The 21,170-nt window shown below is 31.7% G+C and overlaps 1 protein-coding gene and 1 long non-coding RNA gene across 3 annotated transcripts in view; one reads left to right on the top strand and one right to left on the bottom strand.

The window, feature by feature from the left end:
• Positions 1–18,692, bottom strand: part of LOC100571160 — a 44,196-nt gene extending 25,504 nt beyond the window's left edge. Inside the window, exon 1 of one of the 2 annotated variants that reach the window (XM_003239988.4) lies at positions 18,226–18,692. The gene's annotated coding sequence lies outside the window, so the exon portion shown is untranslated. The other variant, XM_029487562.1, reaches the window with a different exon arrangement.
• LOC115033761 lies at positions 8,880–9,735 on the top strand. The gene is made up of 2 exons (XR_003839072.1): positions 8,880–9,551; positions 9,653–9,735. It is a non-coding gene; the product is annotated as an uncharacterized LOC115033761 (long non-coding RNA).
• Positions 18,693–21,170: the final 2,478 nt, after the last annotated feature.

Here is a 21,170-nt window from a genome sequence, read left to right as displayed (position 1 = left end):
ATAGTAAGTACTTTAAGGCTATTATTATTAACAAAATAGCACCCACCATAAAAAAATCCTAGATCCGCCACTGTTTGGAGGTCATTATGAAGAGCAACATTTGTGACGTACCAAGGGGCTTTAGCAATCATGCGGAGGCAGATGGCTTGGAATGCTTGTATGGTTCTAGTGTTCGATGGTTTAGTGGTACCCCAGAGAGCGATTCCGTATGACCAGATAGGTTGCAGAAGGGATTTGTAGAGTAGTAGACGGTTGGAGATGTGCATATTAGATTTCATGAGAGGCCTAAGGATGTGAAGGCGGCTATTTAGTTGTTTGCGTTTGGTTTTGAGGTGGGGGCCCCAGGTGAGCCTTCTGTCAAACAATAAGCCGAGATATTTGACTTCATTTGAGTGAGGAATGATTGCATTCTCGAATGTTATGTGAGGACAGTCCCCGGGGCGGAGGGAGAATTAAAAAATTAAAAATATATTCTTGAAAAGAAGAACTAAATTCCTAGTAAAGTCATAATAAATTAAATATTGTTTTATTTGGTTCATACTTAAAAAAAAAATGTTAAAAATAAATTATTAAAATGTTGATAGGTAATATTGTTTTATAATATATTATTTTAATCATTGAAATTTATCTATTGGTTTTAAATAGTATTTAGTGCAATGATTAATTAATAATTACAAATCATAATACTGTTACAGTTACTCAAGACAAACGAGGTCCCTGTTCGCTTGACAAGAGTTGCAGACATTTTCCTTGTATTGTTTTTTTTCTCTCCAATTATTGTGTACAGTATTTTCTCGTTTCCCGATCAATGAAAGCTACTAATGAGGAGAAAAAGGAACCATCCTTTGATATTTTTAATCATAAGCATACGCATGGGGTATGTAGGGTTGCAGTACTGTGACACCAAAAAAAAAGGATCTATATATTATATACACTTGAAGGTCCTTTTATCTTAAATAACTCAATATAGGTATTGATAAATTGTTAGAATTTTATTTTCGAAAAACCTACTCTGAAACAGATATTTAAAAAGTATACACAAGTTTTAAAACCAATGTGCTAGTAAAGGGTGATTTTAAATATAGTCAATAAATATTTTTTTATAAAAAGTATAAAAACAAATTTTATATTTTGATGAACATAAATTGTAGTTTTTATGCAACACTTTTTTTTAGAAGGATAAGATACCAATTTGTTGTATTTCGTAACGTCCTACTAATAATGTAGTTCTACGCACGCTCAAGTTTTTAATACTTATAAACTCACACCGACCATATACCTACTAATACATTTTGTAATTAGATTAACACCCACCCATTATCTATCTAGCTATATATATAAATATGAAACTAATTATTTTTTTCGAACGGCTAATCTCAGAAACTACTGTACCAATATCAATAAAAAAATTATATCAATAGATAGGAGGGAGGGTGTTCTAAGCTTCTTTTTTCAACTTCTATAGGTTGCTATAGGGTAACTCACATATGGATTTCGATTTTGCTCAAGAAAATCGTATAGCTTTTTGTTAATATCTAAGGTTACCATAATATGTTACAGAAATAAAAAATTCAGTTCCACGGTGGAAGCCATCCGGTACACACGTGTCTCTGTGCGCTCCCGCCGTAATTAACCCGTCGTTGGTATCGCTATGCCAAGTCCCACCATTGGTATTGAGTGAGCGCTGCGCTCACCTCGTTGTTTTTCCATCATTATTTATTATATAATGAACATAAAATATTGAAACCAACAACGAATTATTAATAGTTTAATCTTTTACAAAAAGATCATTAGTGTCTACTATTCAGTGACAATAAGTAAATCTTAGTTATACTTAAGAGTTTATTTATTTGCAATCTTACTTACAGTGTTTTTATTATGATAAACTTAACAACGTCCCGTGTATAGGTTTGCTCAAAAATCGTCGTTTAAAATCCTCACATATCTACTGCGTTATTACGCAATAGTACATACGAGTTCTTCTTATCTGCGACCGCCACCAGGCGGTCTAGATAAAATAAACACACGCCGCCGCCGCAGTTAATTATGAATAATATTAATAATAAAGCTAATCAGCAAGCCGGTAAACGCAAAACAACAACATCCAGTCAGCCAAATAATTCAATCCCTCACGCTTCTAATTCCAAATATGACGACGCAACTTCAAAATTAAATCCAAATGACAATTTTACTCTCGTTACAAGTCAAGGTAAAAGAAATCTCTCTTCATCATCTCAAACCTCATCGGCAGGCGGTCAGGTCAATAATAAATCGCAAAATATTATTAAAAAAAAAACCAAACTGTTTAAATCAACAAATCGATTTGAAATCCTAAATCAAGTTGATGAGCCTGACCTAAACTCGTTTTCGCAACAGCTGCCTTTCGAACAAAATAATGATATCTCAGACGAAGTTTTCAAACCACCGCCTCCTATTTTTGTAAGGGGCGTGGATAACTACTTAGACCTATGTACAGCTTTAATTGAACTAATTGGTGTAGATAATTTCTTCTGTAAAACGACTGCTGACCGTTTAAAAATTCAAACATCGAATCCCGAATCCTACAGGGCACTTATTCACTTTTTAAAAGAACAAGAAGTGGAATTTCACACATATCAGCTTAAACAAGATAAACCACTCCGTGTCGTCATATGTAACCTTCATCCAACCACTTCCGTAGACACAATTAAAGAAGAACTTGAAGTTCTTCTGTTTGTAATAAGACGTGTTACAAATGTTCTCCACAAAGTAACAAAAATTCCACTTCCCCTCTTTTTCGTAGACTTAGAGCCATCAATCAAGTCAGCTGAAATCTTTCATCTGTCCTCACTGCTACACACGAAAATCAAAGTCGAAGAGCCTTACAAATCTAAAACAATTAGCCAATGTACAAACTGTCAGGAATACGGTCACACGAAAACCTACTGTGGATACCCCTCACGCTGCGTCCGCTGTGGCTCAAATCACAAGTCGCCGGACTGTCCAAAATATCGGACAAACCTACAAATAAATCTCTTTTAATTCTTCAATTTAATGCAAACGGAATAAAAAATCACGTCAATGAACTCCAAACAGTGCTATACAATTTACGCATCGAATTAGCACTAATAACCGAAACCCATTTCACCAAATACTCCAACATTTATATACCTGGGTAATGGGTATAAACTTTTAAAAACTAACCATCCTGATAACCCGGCTCATGGTGGTGTCGCTATTCTCATACTAAGTTCTATTCAATTTCAACCTCTTCCACATTTTTGTCTTGATTATTTACAATCCTGTGCCCTAATCATAAAGTTAAATAATATTCCTATTACTATTGCGGCCATCTACTCCCCTCCAAAACATAAAATCACAATTCAAAATTATACTAATTACTTTAATTCAATTCACAACAATTGTATAATAGGCGATGACTTCAATGCAAAACACCACTCCTGGGGTTGCCGGCAAACAACCCGCGTGGTCAGGTTCTTCACAATTTTGTAACTAGAGGAAATCTAAAAGTTCTTGCTCCACCAGGTCCAACATATTGGCCGACCTCAGCTCGTAAAAACCCAGATATTCTAGATATTTTCGTTACAAAAATCCCAAACAACATTCACTGTACTACAGAGAATATTCTCGACCTAAATTCTGACCATTCCTCAGTACTGCTAACTCTTAATGTCTCTCCTACCCTTCGACAGGAATCCCCGGAATTATTTAATCATACCACTAATAAAAGCAAATTTCATGACATTGTCGACCAACAAATCAAATTAAACATTACATTAAAATCCAATGACGACCTGGATCTAGCTATTAACAATCTCACAAACCTCATTCAAACTGCGGCTTGGTCATCTACAGTCACTTCTCTCAACCCTTCTAAGACTTCTACTTTACCAGTCCACATTCGTGAAATCATTGTCGAAAAACGTAGGTCAAGGGCTCTTTACCAACGAACCCGCCTGCCTTCACACAAGCAAAAATACAATAAACTAGCCAACCATCTAAAAAAATTGTTAGCTTAACTCAAAAAAAAGTCTCATGAAAGTTTTCTAACTAATCTCTCAAATTATGGTAATCTTTGGAAAGCAACAAAAAATGTGTGCAAAACTAAAGCCCCAAACGTGCCAATAAAAAAAAACGATGGTAGCTTTGCTATATCTGATACAGATAAAGCCGAACTGTTCAAACTTCATCTATCTGACATCTTCAAGCCTCACCCTGATATTCTCTCTCCTAATAATATCAATTCTGTGGAAGAGTTTCTAAACTCCCCACTAGTAGCCACCAGTAGCTCACCCTGTCAAACACTTCACTCCGAATGAAGTTAGATATGCTATTGATAAATACCCTCTCAAAAAATCTCCCGGGTTTGATCATATTACTGCTGAAGTTGCCAGATGCCTGCCAAAAAAAGCGATCATCCACCTCACATATTTATTCAACTCCGTTATCAGGCTCTCATATTTTCCTACCCTCTGGAAATTCTCGATTATTATTCTTGTTCTACAGCCCAATAAGCCTCCTGACTCTATCTCCTCCTACCGACCCATTAGTCTGTTACCTTTTTTCACTAAAATCCTCGAAAGACTTTTACTTAAACGAATTCTACCATGCCTAACTGTAAATTCCATTCTTCCCAACTCCCAGTTTGGATTTCGATCTACCCACTCAACAATCCATCAAGTTCATAGAGTTGTAGATGCAATTTCGTTTGCACTAGAAAAAATATTATATTGCACTTGCGTTTTTCTCGATACCTCTCAAGCATTTGATAGGGTCTGGCATGAAGGGCTCCTTTTCAAATTGAAAAAATTTTTACATCCTGTATACTACCTGATCATTAAATCTTATCTGTCTGACAGATAATATTTCAGTACTCGTTTCGGTGAAACCCTCTCCAGTATAGCCAAAATATCGGCAGGTGTTCCTCAAGGTGGAATTCTTTCTCCTGTGCTCTATAACATCTACGCCTCTGATCAATCCACCTCCCCGAATACGCTAGTCACCAACTATGCCGATGATAAAGCTATAATCTCAGTAAATAATGACCCAGTTATTACTTCCCGCCATCTTCAAAATCACCTTTCCCTCGTGGAAGAATGGTACACCAACTGGCGGTTGAAAATAAACCAGTCAAAATCCGTGCATTGTACTTTCACCCTTAGACCTACTCCCTGCCCAGCTGTCTCCATCCATGGTATCCCTATTCCAAACTCTCAAACAATTAAATATCTTGGACTAACTCTAGATCGTAGATTAACCTGGGCCCACCATATTAAGTCTAAACGACTAAACTTTAACTCTCGATTACGCCTTCTTAAAACTTTTATTAACAATAACAAATACACTAATATCGACACAAAACTGCTCATATATAAATCTTTAATCAAACCAGTCTGGACATATGGCATACAGCTATGGGGTAATGCAAAAAAATCAAACATAAATGAAATACAAACCTTTCAAAACATAACACTCAGGAAACTTTTAAATGCTCCTCCTTACGTCTCAGACCACACTATCCACACTGATCTAAAAATAAAATTAGTACATGAAGAAGCTATAGCATATTACCAACGCTTCCACAGTCGTCTTACCTACAATAGTAACCCGTTAATACGAAATCTCACAGTCCTTTCTATTCCTGGAAACCCACTTAGACGTTTAAAACGGAAATGGGGTCGTGACCTACTTGTTCACCCCCCTCCCATTAACTAATCCAAGTCAGAGCACCAGTTATTTAACTAATTTTTTACAAAAAAAAAATTTTAAAAAAGGCAATATTGAGTGTTATTAGTGGATGACTTTTTATGTCAAGTGTATCCTGTTGTAATTTACTCTAACCATATAAACTTATTGTGCTCCTAAGGTACAGATTGTTTATCTCAAATAAAAAATTTAAAAAAAAAAAATTAAAATTAAAAAAAAGAAAATTCTTATGTATGAAAAACAGTCCCGCCATGTGTTGCTATTGAATTTTTTTTCATATAGGTAAAAGAAAATACTATATAATTCATTGTTCGTTATTCAAATGCACAGCCAAAGGCTATGTTCTTATGTTTGTAGCTTATACAATCAAAAAGTCAAAAACTACTCGGCCGATTTTAACGAAAGTTTCAGAGATTGTTTGTTCTTAGAGACATCAGGAAAGTTTAGAGAGTAGTTTGAACCACGTTCTAAAATATACCAAGTTCTATATCCAATCCACCGCAAGCCCATTTTGAATTAGTTAACAAGCTAGGTACACCGATTACGATTTTCCCGTGAACTGAGGTCATAGTACGCTAGGACACAGGACCGTATTCTATTTTCGTTAATATTTTCCGGGACAAAGTCTGATTTTACAGTTAGCATAATTATATAATTGAATAAATTCAATTCTAAAAAGAATGTGGTTTGATAAAGTATGCAAGCTATTAAATGTCAATAATGATTAAATTCATAACTTAGTTCATGTAAAAATAATAATATGAAAAAAAATTACTATAGGTCAGAAATGTTACCTATATTCAATTCTAATTCAATTTTTGTAAATGATTATTCAGCTTTAAAATAATATAAATGCATTTCAATAGGTAGTAGAAATTAATACATTTAACAGAATATTATACAAAAGTTGATGATTGGATCCCACAACCATGCGATATATTATTATAATGTCCAGAAAAAAAATAAATCTACTATACAAAGAAAATACTGAAATACGGTGTTAAAAATTACAAATTTATTAGTTATTTCGTTTCATCATTTTTATTTTTTTTATGCAAAATATATAAATATGTTTATATATTTCATTTAAAATGTATTTTATAGTGTTAAAGTGTTATAATATATTTTAAACGTTTAACATATTCATGTAAAAACATAAAATAACTTTTGAAAAAATCAAATGATGAAAATCAAATTTATTCATAGATTATCAGACATTTTAAACTCTTGTAACTTGAAATCATAATATCATTGTTGTATTTAACATAAAAAAAATTTCTGATAATTTTAATTTTAAAAAGAAGGTAACATAGCTGGTGTAGTCTGCTGTACAGTTGGTTACAAGTGGGTGACTATAGTGGATGTTATTAAATTTGAATTCATTGATATAATATAATTTTATACGAAAAATGATTCTGAGCAGAGAGGGTTTGTCAGCCAAGGATATTTTAAGTTATATTTATATTATTATTATTAATACGGTAGCTGGTAAGTTGAATTAATATTATTTGTATATAATAATATTATACTTTAGAAGTTTCAAGCACCCACGAATAATATATTAAATTATAATACAAAACAATAATCGTTCTTCTTCATTTAAATATCTAATTTCATCCAAACTTGAACTTCAAATAACTATAAAAAAAACCGTGTTTATATATTTTTTAAATTTTTTTGGTTACAGTTTGAGTTACTTACGTGGAAGTGTGGAACATTATTTTAAATTTTTAATCCTTACCTATAACAATTGAACTTTTTTTATAAATTTTTAACTGTAAAATATTTTTTTCATTTTCAATATGATACATATTGTTGAAGTTTGAACTTCAAACGATTATTAAAAATATATTTTTACTGGTATTGTAACAAAGCGTGAGAAACCTTGTATTAAATTATCAAGCTTTTTGACCTAACGAGAAACATTGTATTGATATTTAAATATAGAAAACTAAAAAGATTGAAAATTGATAATGTCCGTTAACAGCTCAAAAAGAGTCAAAATATTTTGAAAATTTTATCAAGTATAGAAATTGATAAAATGAACATATGGTGTAAATTTAAAGTTCTAGAGTTTTTCGTTTTCGAACTACAATAAAATAAGAAAATTGTTCCATGAGAAATCAAGTGAATCTCCAAAGTTGTAACAAACTTCAAACGCTCATAAAAATTTAATTTGACTTCCAGTAGGTTAGGTTAATTATAATATAATTTAGATTAACTCGATTCACTTTCCCATTGAACAAGATACTGAAGTGGAAAATCGAAGCATTATTTCGACTACTTATCGTATATAGACACAAAAAAAACACACATCATTGTAAAATCAATATATCGAAATCTAATAGTTGTCTAAAAAAAGAATACAGGTGCATATTATGTAATTTTGGTCGCATGATGATTATTAATTTACTGACTTTAAGGTTCATTAATATTTATTATTAATTTTATATTAATGACCGTTAAAATATGTGTTCTCCTCCTATTTTAATATAAATTATTTTTTATTTGTTATTTTAACTTATTTAAAGTTTTACTGCATAAAATAAATAAAAAATAATATGGTGACTATGTATTTTTGTCTTTTGATGTTTTTTAAATGGTATAGAACCACTTATGAGAACCCTTGGATGAAATTTCTAAGCATTTATTATTAAAATTGATAATTTTATGAGTTTTTAACTATAAAACAATTTGTATTTTTGATGAAATGAACCTACTCAACGATAATATTAAAATTTGGATATGATTAAAATGCATATCATAATTTATAACTAACAACTGTTATAGGTAATTTATTAAATACCCATAAAAAGATCTCGTCCGCTTAATACCTACTAAATAAATAAATATTAAAATATGTTTTCGGTTTTACACTTTTATGATTAATTACAAAATACATTTATTTGGTGTACTACAACCAAAAAATGCCATGCACCAAACAGAATCTAAAACAACATAATATTCACTAACTAACTATGTTCATCAAATAAATAAATGTTCAAGCATAAAACAAATATTATACAATTTATTATTTAATTTTTTGCACGAATGAACAATAAATAACTGTTATATATCAGTTAAATTTATAAATTTGTTTATTTTTACCTTGCAAATGTCAGAATAATAGTAAATCATAGTAAATATCAAAAATATGGGTAATTTTTGTACTTACTCCATAGACATATTAATAAATTAATTTAGTTTCTAGTTAAGTATTAAAATCCATATACCTACTGTTGATTGTAATGAATATATAATTACTGACTATTGCGACACTACGAGCATAGTTGTCTCGCGCAAAACAGTTTTTGCTATATTGTGCATTTGTAAGACGGAGACAACACGTATTCGGGTGTACCGTCCTCTAAATATGTCTATAACTTACCCGCTTTAATGTAATGGTATAATACTGAGCACGTAGTGTCGCAGTAGTCAGTAATTATATTCATTACAATTAACAGTACATGGATCTTAATACTTAACTAGGAACTAAATTAATTATCTACTAATTTTTACTTAAATCAAACAGTTTAGATACCTATCTATTACTTAAAACAGATAAGTGAAATGTAATTCAAAAATAACCCATGTTTTATTTTATTTATATTCAAGTGTGTGAATTGTGACGATCGGACGTATAATTCTAGTGACAACAATGATGTAAAAAGTTTTGGGATTGAGTGGACAATAGCTAAGAATACATTAGGATATGACGACGAATCCGTTGAAACATACTTTGCAGTTTGTCAGTCGAGATGCAAAAATACGCATAAGATATGGACCAATGGAGTTGTGACAGATATAGTGACGGAACGACTGCGGGCTGCCAATGTTGTATAGAGGTGAGTTTCAAAAACTACTATTGTATAAAGTTTTATACTTAAGTATTCTTTAAAAACAAAATTCAAAAATAAATACTTATGTTTATTTTCATTATCTATAGATAATGTCAAATAAGAAAATGTACCTGCTACACGCTACGTAAGTCTGAAGTATGAATACTGAATCTGTAATATAAACCGAAAATAATATGTGCATCACCAACAATGGGAATATTCAATACTTAATCAATCGTCATATACTCATATTTTCTAATAATATTATACGATTGGTATTTATTGAAATTAAATGAACACGAATAACGATAGGTATTAGGTACTTAATATATTTCATGCATTTAATGATTTTAAGTAAATATTATTGATCGAGCCATATATAAATATAAAAGGTAGATATATGACGGGATATAGTGATGTATAATAAGGTATATTGGGTGAACGCTTTATCGAGGTCGAATCGACCTATTCGATATAAGTTCATGAGATTTGAATTGCCTCCGCAATGCTCCAACACGCCATTATAGATATGGATTAGAGCAGTTCTATGTTTATATTATATTTTGCCACCTACCCTTACAATCACCACACACACAAATACATAAATATTTTTATACTTTTTAAATCTTTTGTAATTATAATTATTTAATTTTAATATTTGTAGTTTTATTATTATTGTATTTTTGCACATACATTTATATACAATATGTATAGAAGAACACAATTTACCAGTTGTATCCAATTATTTATTAATACCTATAATTACTAATTTCATATAATATATACCATAATATACCTGGTATATTATCAGGTTAGACCCACCCACCCACCGACACATACACTAGCACTCTGCAAACTTGCTCAGCGAACTTGTCTACTAACCTTTCTACCGAGTGATAGGTATTTGTAATAAGATAAAGACAAACACGCACGAAACGACAAAACACACTAGTTGGTCGGTGTGTCGTTGGTAAGGCGGTAAGCTTAAAGCTCAAAGCTTGAGCAATAGTGAAACTATTAATAAACTTTGACTGATTCATAAAATTAAACAAGTTATGAACGTGTGTATACATTTGTTTCTGCATGACTAAATCATCAAAATGTGTTATCAGTCATTTAAAAAATATTTCTAATTTGTGTCATACTCATTTCTAATGATCAGTATCGGCAGTATAATCACGTCATGAAAGGCATCTGAAACGTGTGAACTAGACTATTTTAATATATTTATTAAATTTTTTTAAACCGTGTTATAATTTGTCTATATTTTTACCTAAATTAATAATTATAACTATAATATTACGTTATCCCTACACTTATTGGTTGTAAATTACATGGTTGTTACCTATATTTAACCATTTTTGAACCAATTTATAAAGTATAAAAACTTAAAAACGCAAGACAAAGCATATGAAAGGACGCGTTCTGCTTTGAGTTTCCCTGTTCTGTCAATTATCAACATCAAATCTAAAATAAAAGCAATTATTCTAAACTGTGATAGTAAGCTCAACAAAATTTTAAAATCGGAAAAAATGTAGCTGGATTCACAGATGAGTATGTACCTCAGCAGGAAGTATACGGTTATTCAAGTCTTTTATAATTACTGTAGCATTTCAAAACGGTTATCTACAACTTTCCCACTTAGTGAGTCAGTGCCGTCCCCGGAAAAACAGTGATGGAATATAAAAGGTGAACAAGTGGGTACCGCTCTGCTGTTCAGTAGTTGACAAGCATGTCATAGTAATGAATATGTTATATTTGAATTCAATTTTAAATAATTGTATACAAAAAACATTTTGCTAAGCGATCAAGCAAAGACGTTGTTGCATACTTGCAAGGACGGCCTGGGAGAAAAATGTAGGTCGGGAAAATCTTACCCAGGCCAAATTAGTATGTCTACTTCATAGTTTTTTTTTTTTTGAGAGGGGCTTATAATTATTTATTTACCTATCTAACCTTTTAGTTTTTATTACATGTGAGAAAAGCACAAAAAAGACAGTCCATAAATCAGTGTCAACATTTTAGTGGGACTACCCATAAATATTTTAAATGCCTAGATACGCTTATCTATATTGTGTATTCTCTTAAAATAAGTTCAATTAACAAATTATTACATGCAATACTGACTTACTATGCAGCTTAATTGTAGCTGTTATAACAATTCATAATTTATACAATTATTATAATTTATAAAAAATGCTAATATAAATATATAGTATACATTTCAAGGGTCTACGGTAATTAATATTTGAGTTGAAAAAAAACACACATCATTGTAAAATCAATAAATTCTTTCGCTCCGCTCAGATTTCTCAGAATGTAAAATTTTACAATATAACAATATATAAGTGTATTATATTTGCTTAAATTGATGGTAATTTTATCACATCTTAATGAGGATAGACTCGAGATATTTAACCATTCGCAATATACCTATATAATATGTAGTATAATCAGTATAAACAAAGGCACAGTCTACGTAGTTCCAGGCTCCTCGCACTTAAATACTGACCTCAAAAAGATCACTAGTAGTTTAAATTGATTGTTTGCAAAATAAACATGCTACAATACTACGTAATAGATTAATATTATTTTATATTTTAAGTGCCGTGGGTGGGCTTGAATATTTTCTTAATATCCACCTGAAATGTTATAATTATTGTTTCTTTTTTTTAAGATAGATATGGTGGGTGTGATAAATACTAAATAATAAGCAATGCGGAACTATACTAAAACTCGAGCTCAGCAAAGATACATTGCATAACTTATACAATTTTACTGTAAGGATGGGATGGTTTTGTTTTAAACTGTTAGCTGGTATAAGCACATACTAGTTTTACGTGTTTTAATCTGAGGTATAGTACAATATCTGAAGTACATTTTTAAAATATGTAATTTGATGGGGTTTATGATATTGTATACACATCTATAGCGTCCCCTTTCAGAAAATGTATGGCTGTTGTAATTTCGTGCGAACGAACGAATGCGGTTTAACGTAACGAACGCAACACAATATGGTAACAGCTAATCTCAGAAACTACTTGACCGATTCCAATAAAATGTATAATGTGTAATGCATATAATATAGATTCCTATTGAGACCTGGAAGGTGTTTTAGTGTTTATCTTTTTTTTCAACACTTGTATGCTGCTATATGGCTGTTCACATAATCACATATACGAAAAACTATATATTCTGTTGCTTTGACTCAGAAAAATCAAATGTTTTTTGTTTATATAAATTAATGATATTGGTCACAAATTGTAGGTATTACTGTATTACTATTATATTTATTGGGAATATGGTATATTTTTAAATGGTTTTTTATAAAATACCTATAATATGTTTTACATATAACCCATTTCACATAAAAATTGTTAAGACGTTTATACGTTCAAAAAATGTATCGTAAGACTTAATTTTTAATTGTATTTTTATTTATATAAAATTATAAAATCAAATATTTTGATACACTATAATTTAAATTATTGGGATTAAAATACGATTTATTAAATTAATCATACAATAAACAAAAATAAAAATTTTTAAAAATATATTTTAATATTATATTAATCAAACGTTAGATGTTTGTTAGTTTCACGTTTCGACATGTCAGATATATGCGTAGTATATTTCTCATGTGGTTTTATAATATTATAATATTTATAATAAACGAGCCCGTCACGCTATTCCCTTACAGAAAAACACGTAATTTGATATTTTACCGAATACCGGCTATAGGTATCGGAAAAATTACAAGTCTCTAATGGTTATAGGTAAAAAAAAAATAAAAAATAATTCATAAATAATAATATACACTCTCACACGCTCACACTTAATATATGTATAGTATATTATATTATAATATTGTACAGTGTATACATTCAGAACAGATGGAACCTATCAAACAGTCGTTTATCTGGCCTGTACGCTCGGTTAACGTTTAATATGTGCGCGTGGATCGTATATTAATAAAATAGATTGACAGTAACGTCCTGTTCTGTGGTACGTTGGCAGATGAGATATTGATCCGAAAACGGTATGTACCTCTCTAGACCCCCCCCCCCCCAACCACCCCACGCCACGGAAATCCATGACTCGGGGCCGCAATCCTTAACCACCCCCGTCGGCCTACCCGTCGACTCCATATAACATAATTGTTGTATATTATATATTATTAATTATTATACAGGTAGGTACGCGGTACATCTACTTTGGCGATATTAACTGTTATTAATATAAAATATATAGCCACAACATATTAATAACTGTCCTCGAAGAATAAAATAATTGTTATCTAATTATCAACGATATTAATGATGATCGTTGTACAACTTTGTGCGTGACAAATTGCTTATAAAACGCAACAAAACTTACATAATATTATTATTTTATTATAAAATATAACATCGTGGTGTGTCTGTACTGAAAAATATAATAACTAAAGATGTGTGGACGTCGTGTCGACCATATTATTTGGTATATATTGGATATTTTATTATATTATGCGGATTCAGTAGATTTATGCACAGAATTAAACGTCCGGCGAACATTTTTTTACAAATTAAGGAGAGATGTACTTTTCACGATAAAATACATATTTTGTTTATAGTATTTTAATTTTTCCAGTCATAGGTACCTATAATATGTGCATAAAAATAAAAACTACCAAAAATAGTGTGCACAAAAATATAATCGTAAATATTTTTAACACCTTAAAAAAAAGAAAAAACCGTTCGAAAAAAATTTAAATAAATAGGAAAAAACCTTCATTCAATGCTGGCATAATATGCAAATATTCAGACCCTTTTTAAATTTCCTTTTTTTTTTTATAGGGTAGTAACTAGTAAGTACTAAACAAGTATTTTACCCTCTATGATTTTTTCGGTAAATATTGTTAGATTAAACCAATCGTTTATTACGACTTTGGAAAAATTATGATACAGGAAAATACACAAATTACAACAATTATACTTATAACTTATAAAATTCTAACGATGATGATAATAATCAATTTAAATAAATTCAGTTTTAGATGCATATTATTATTCCAAATATAATACATTGTGAATCGTTTGTGCATTTTTAGCAATACCGCAATGCATTAAACTAAAGAAAAAAAACGCAATAATAGACAATAACTGAGGCCGTCATTACCCTTATGCAGTACACCCACCAGTAGAGCAAAATATATTGCTATTTATGACCTACCCCCACCACTAATCAGTAATTAAAATACTCTACAACGTGATGTTGATAAAATTCTCGTAAAATGTATTTCGTGTGACATAATATCTCCTATGAGAATGTTACCTATCCTCCACTCCTCTCACTCGCTATACCTGTGACACGTTGATATACGCACAATATAACACTCATATACCGGATGAACATCGACACGCAAAATGTTTACCGAAATGGTTATACTTTGTCTTCCGGTTGTCATCGATATACTTGTCACTGTTGTACACACGGTACAGCTTTCATATTTCAATATTCGTACCAGATCGTTGGTATTTTCAATACAATAGTCGTCGTTCATCGTATTATTATCATCATAACATTTATTGTGAATTAATAATTTACCTATCCACTCTATAAAATTTTTATGCGATGGTTGACCAACTCAAGTTTAACATAATATTTATAATATTGAAATTTTAATGTGTTGACGATTTAAAACTACGACGGCCACAATGTATCCAAACAATATTGGTCCAAATGACGCGGCTTTATGGTAGTAACATAAAAAGTGGACGTGGCCAGGTTAATAAATATGTACATACATATAAAAGCTATAATCACGTTTTCGAGAAATGTGGTGTAGATAGATTGATATGGAAATGTGAAAATTGCCAGACCTAGAAATGTAATAAAAGAAATACGTCTGCAATAGTTGATTGAGTACATCCTACATTCCTACCAAAAGTAATAGAAACTATAAGACTTTGCAGAGCGACTATAAAACGTTTACAAAAGTTATAAAAATAGACTAATCGAAAGTTATTTGATACCTAGACATAATTGCACACAAATTCAGATCAAATGTGAAATGTGTAACATATGCAAGTACATTAATTAATTGATTCCGTGTAATTTATATTAATTATTATTGTGGATTTGTAATACATTTTTTCCAATCTAGTTTATGTTTAACTATAGACATTTTATCATTGATTTCGTTCACTCATTTAAACACAATTATTACTTTTATGTTTCCATTCACCATGTAAATTATCTGGATGCCGACGAATGGAATCATAACATTCATATTGTCGTGCAATTCAGAATAACGATCGGATTGAAATTTCAATTGCATTATTCATGTTGAATTATCACGTTTATTGTGGCCAAAATTTGACGGAATACTTTTATTAGACTTTGAAATTTACAATAATTAACGTTCAATGAAAACTAAAAAGTATAATAGATGAATAAAAAAATACCTAAATAATACATTTAGTAGAATATATTATATAAACACCAAGATCCTCCTTCAAGCTCGTTATACTTATGGTTTTCAAACAATTATATTATTATGTACGTTTGAAGTGTAGGTACCTCCTGCCTATTTTTTTAAACATTTTATTAAGTTTATTTTTTTTTATTCAAGTTATTATAGTTTACATTTTATGCGATTGTTCAACGTTTAAAAATCCACGACACCTAAGACGTATTGTAATGTATATGATAGTCATTAATCATTGATCATACCTATATATCTGTCGTAAGCCGTATGGAAAATTAGTCTTTTGCGAAAGGACTAGGCTCTTTGCAATGGGGTAGTCCGTTTGCGAACTACTTATTATTTTTCCAAACGACCTGTTGTTTTTTTCAGGCTTATTGCATACGAACAGCATTTAGGCCTTTTAAGAACTGCAATCATTATAATATGATAACAACAGTTTTAAATTAAATTGAAATATTAAAAAAATATTACTGTAAAATTTTTATTTATTGTTACATGTGGTTTTTTCGTTTTATTTTTAGTTTATTGAACTTAGAATATTGACTAAAACTATAACTTTCAACTGTTTACACCAAATTGGTACATGGTTTGGCATTATAAACATGTGGATAAGCAGAAATGTTCTACAAGCAACCGATGCAGAATTTTTTCGATGACGAAGTACCAAATACAATAATAACATTAAGAGAAACAGCGAAGAGACATTCACAATTTGGAGGAGAGGGTTATCAAAAATGTTTTTGCAAAACATTATGCAAAACAAATAGATGCGCTTGGCAGAAAAATAATGTACTGTGTAGTTCAAGATGCCACGAAAAAACCATATGTAACAATAAGTAAATATTTTATATATTATTTAATATTGTAATGTAATATTTTTTTTAATATTTCAATTTAATTTAATATTTTAAATATTTTCTTTTTTTTTAATACCTATATACTATATAATAATTCAGTTTACATGTTACATATAACTTTAAAATAAACTAAACTTAATTTGTATGATAAGTAAAATGGTTGTTATCATATTATAATGATTGTAGTTCTTGAAAGGCCTGAATGTTGTTGGTCCGTATGCAATAAGCCTGGAAAACAGCAGGCCGTTTAGAAAAATAATAAGTAGTTCGCAAACGGGCTACCTCATTGCAAAGATCCTAGTCTTTTCTTAAAAAGCCTAATTTTCCATACGGCCTACGACATATCTATATAATATAAGGTTTATATTATATTATATATTATCGAATCTTCTATCTGATAAATGATAATACATCTACCTATATACCTAAAAATAGGTATACATAGTGACTCGCACGTTATGGTGCGGCACATATAACACAAATATCGTGTATATTTTTGAAATTTAATCAATGGTATATATTATATGCTATCGATCATTGATTAATTTACACATAAAGGTTTAAAGTTTAAACCACCAACAACGTAATATAACTATTAAGAGCTTGCATACTTAAAAAAATGTGAAGGCAGAAATCGTTTTTAAATATCCAAAACGTTTGACATCAAAATATAATATTATAATATACACACACGGTATTTTATTCAGTTATACATTATTTTATCATAACTATAACGTCTATGACTATTGACTTGACTATAACACAAAATATGTATTTGTGTATAGTAATATTATTTCCATCAATAGATTTATTACATATACGTTATATATTTTCCATTTACGGTTTTAGTTTACACTTAACGTCTTAACATACGCTGTTGGACTTATCCCATATAATATTTGATATTCTGACTAGGACTTATAACAGATTTTTTATGGGGAATTTCATAGTAGGTAATAGGTATATATGCTTTAAAATCATTGGTAGGCAGTGGCGATACGGGCAGGGTGGGCAGCTGCCCGTAACAAATTGTTTGATGTCCACCTGTTAAAAAGTTCAATATCGTGTCGTTTTAATAAGTAAAGTAAAAATTATTAGTCGAAAGAATGGAAATAGTTCATTAATGTTTACAACTTGTTCAAATAATTTTTTTTTTAAACTTTTCAATAATAAGTAACGCTGTCACTAATTACATAAGCACCTATAATCTGTATAGTTACAGCTTACTTGTCAATATATTATACGTATGCTCGTATGAAATTTGAGTCCTAGAACCATCCCTGTCGGTAAGTACGAAATTTACGGGTACTTATATATAACACAGTTATGCGATCGACGAAGTGCTCGTACTCACTTTTCTTGTACAGTAGCCGAGTTGACGAGAACGACATTGTAACGGATAACGGCGGTACGGGACGATCATTGCTGTTCGTGTCGTGATGCTGCGGGTGTTCGGACGGTGGCGGCAGTGGCGGCGGCGGCGCGCATGTTTCGAACGACCGGCAATTTATAATATTAGTAACGATGACGATTTTGTACGGCGACCCGTTTGCTCGACGGAATTTATCGCTAGCAGGTGCAGGCTGTCGTCACGTCGGCGGCGTCCGACTGTCTTGGCTCGAGCGTATCTCGGCTGGTCAGTGTATCGTTATATAGACTTGCATTCAGCGGGCGCGTAAGTCGTAGCGGCGACCGCGACGGACTGGTGTTGCACACGCGTCGTACGCGGCGGCGATGGCGGCAGCGGCGGCGACGGCGGCGGCGTCAACTCCGAACGACATCTGTACCCGAACACGAGAGGCCCACACTGAGCCGGCCCCGCTTTGAATCCGACGAGCGTGTTAACAACAAAAACGGAATGATCAATATTTCTGCCCCTATTGGCGCGCGCGGCGGATACGTCACGCGCGCCCCGCGGCCGCCGAGAAGAAAAACAAATAATTTACTCGGCGTAGAGCCGTACGATACGATAAACGGTAAATTTTTATCTAATTTTTCGTCCGATCGAGACGTGATTTCTGCACCGTCGATTTATCCCCCGGTCTCGGCCAAAGGTTAACGATTGATTCCCCTCCACCCACTCGCACCGAGAGCATACTCGGTATACAGGGTGATTCGCCACACATCTTATTATAATTACAATATGATTAAACGCACTTAACCTTTTTCCTTTTTTAAAGCTGTGAATTATTGTCAGATGATACATTTTTTTTTTATTTCCATGAACACATCTGAACCCAAACGAGTGGCTTACGAGTCATCAAACTGTCATTGTGCGAACAACAAGGATATAATAATATTATTATATAGGGCATAGGCCGATTATTATGATAGGTTTTCAAGATATATTTCCATCTAATGATGTTTATAATATGTATGTCTAGGTAATGATGATTTGAAAATTATAGTAATTATATAGTAATCTATTCAAAGTATGTTATTTCTAAAAATTGTTTGAGCATATAATAATTAGCTAAGTCTAAAATATTAAACTACTTACATAGTTACACCTATTTTATATTTCATATAATATGTAAAAACAATTATTAATGATAGCTACCATCAGCTCATACATTTTAATAACTCACCTACCCATTCGGATTTTGATTTAGTTTCTTTAAAATTTAAAAAAATTATATGTTTAACAATTATTTACAGTAAGAAGGGTGGTTCTCATTTGAGAAAAAGAACTTTGTACCTGATAAAAAATATATGATTCTTAGGTAAAGACAAAAATTCAAAAAATCAGAATATTAATAAAATTCATTATTAAAGGATAAAATATAGTGATCATGCTTGACTTGAATCACTCTGTATAGTTATAGTCATATGCGTTTAAAAAGCTCCAGCCATACATAATGTATTGTATTGTACATTTTATACTCATAATTATATTATAAACCAAATATTACATTATGCTCAGAACAGGGTTTTCGTCGATCAACAGTTATTATTGTAATATTTACATACATCGACCGAACGAATAATACACGTGACCCTACCACCCACGACCCACCATTCATAATTCACCAATTACATCGCTCTCCGACCGCAAAACGAAAATATTAATATACCTAATAATGTACTGCCTATAAAATGTATAATATATTATTATAACTCTAAAACTCTACGTCGGCACTCTCATTTCCGCTTTTTACTCTTCGCCGTCGTCCCGCCAACGTTTCCGACTATGGCCTATAGTAATATAGTATATAATATTATGCACGCAGAGCTCCTTTCCGCTCCGTTCCGTTCCTTCCCTCTCTTTTCCGTTCCTTTCCGGTCCTTTCCGCTTCTTGTTCCGCTCCTTCCCGCTCCTTTCCGTCGGCGCAATGGCACCGTCTCATTTCCATACCGTGGGCCTACCCCTCCCTCGCTGTACGACACGTATCATCATCATTGGCCGGCCACACTGTCAGTCCATCGACGAAAATAGCCGATTTCGATTTTTGATGAGACACCGGCGTGACCGGTAGAATGCGCGTCGGTCGAGCAATGATAATATAGAGGCACGCGCGCGTTCGCCGTGGTGCCGCCGCCGTCTGAATTATAATAGACGATCGCTCGTGGAACGTCTCTACCCCCCCCATTAAACGTCACCATTTACACCACTATATACTATATAGGTAGTCGATGCGATCGTTCTCTATGGCGATGCATATCGTAATAATGATAATAATATATTATGATGACGTGCGCACAACGGATTTAAATTTTTGGTAAATTTTGACTTCCGGCACAACCCTTAAATTGCACTCGCTCGGCCGCAAATGGATAATAAAATGCATAATAATAATATGTTATTATATTATGCGTGCGTAGGACGTGTATCGCATCATATTATTCGATGAACTCGTGATTTTTTTTATGACATCGAAACGATAGTATAACTAATCGATAGAAAATAATTAAAAAACATAGGTACCTATACTGAACATTTTCGACGGGAAATTTTTTTTTTAAACGGTTTAAAATTTTTACGCACATAGCTGAAGCACGACGTATCAACAACGACTTTATTTAGGTATCATATTTTGATAAATAAACTACGACCGTCGTAACACTTCTATAATTAAGTATATTATAGTATAAACGCGTTAACAATAATTTTGATTAAAATAAATACCTACCTATTTCATATTTGGTATCCATCCTAATAACGAACAAAATTGAAAATATGCCTATTTAGTATGCATTGTAAAAGTTTAGGGCAAAAAATAATTGAGCTCTAGTAAATTCAATTATTAGAATTAAAAATATTGATGAATTTATTGTTAACCTTAGGGCGTAGTTAATTAA

This window comes from Acyrthosiphon pisum, chromosome A1 (assembly GCF_005508785.2).
Source record: "Acyrthosiphon pisum isolate AL4f chromosome A1, pea_aphid_22Mar2018_4r6ur, whole genome shotgun sequence".
Lineage (NCBI taxonomy): Eukaryota > Metazoa > Arthropoda > Insecta > Hemiptera > Aphididae > Acyrthosiphon > Acyrthosiphon pisum.
The sequence above is the reverse complement of the archived record's forward strand: the minus strand, read 5'-3'. Positions and strand labels throughout refer to the sequence as shown.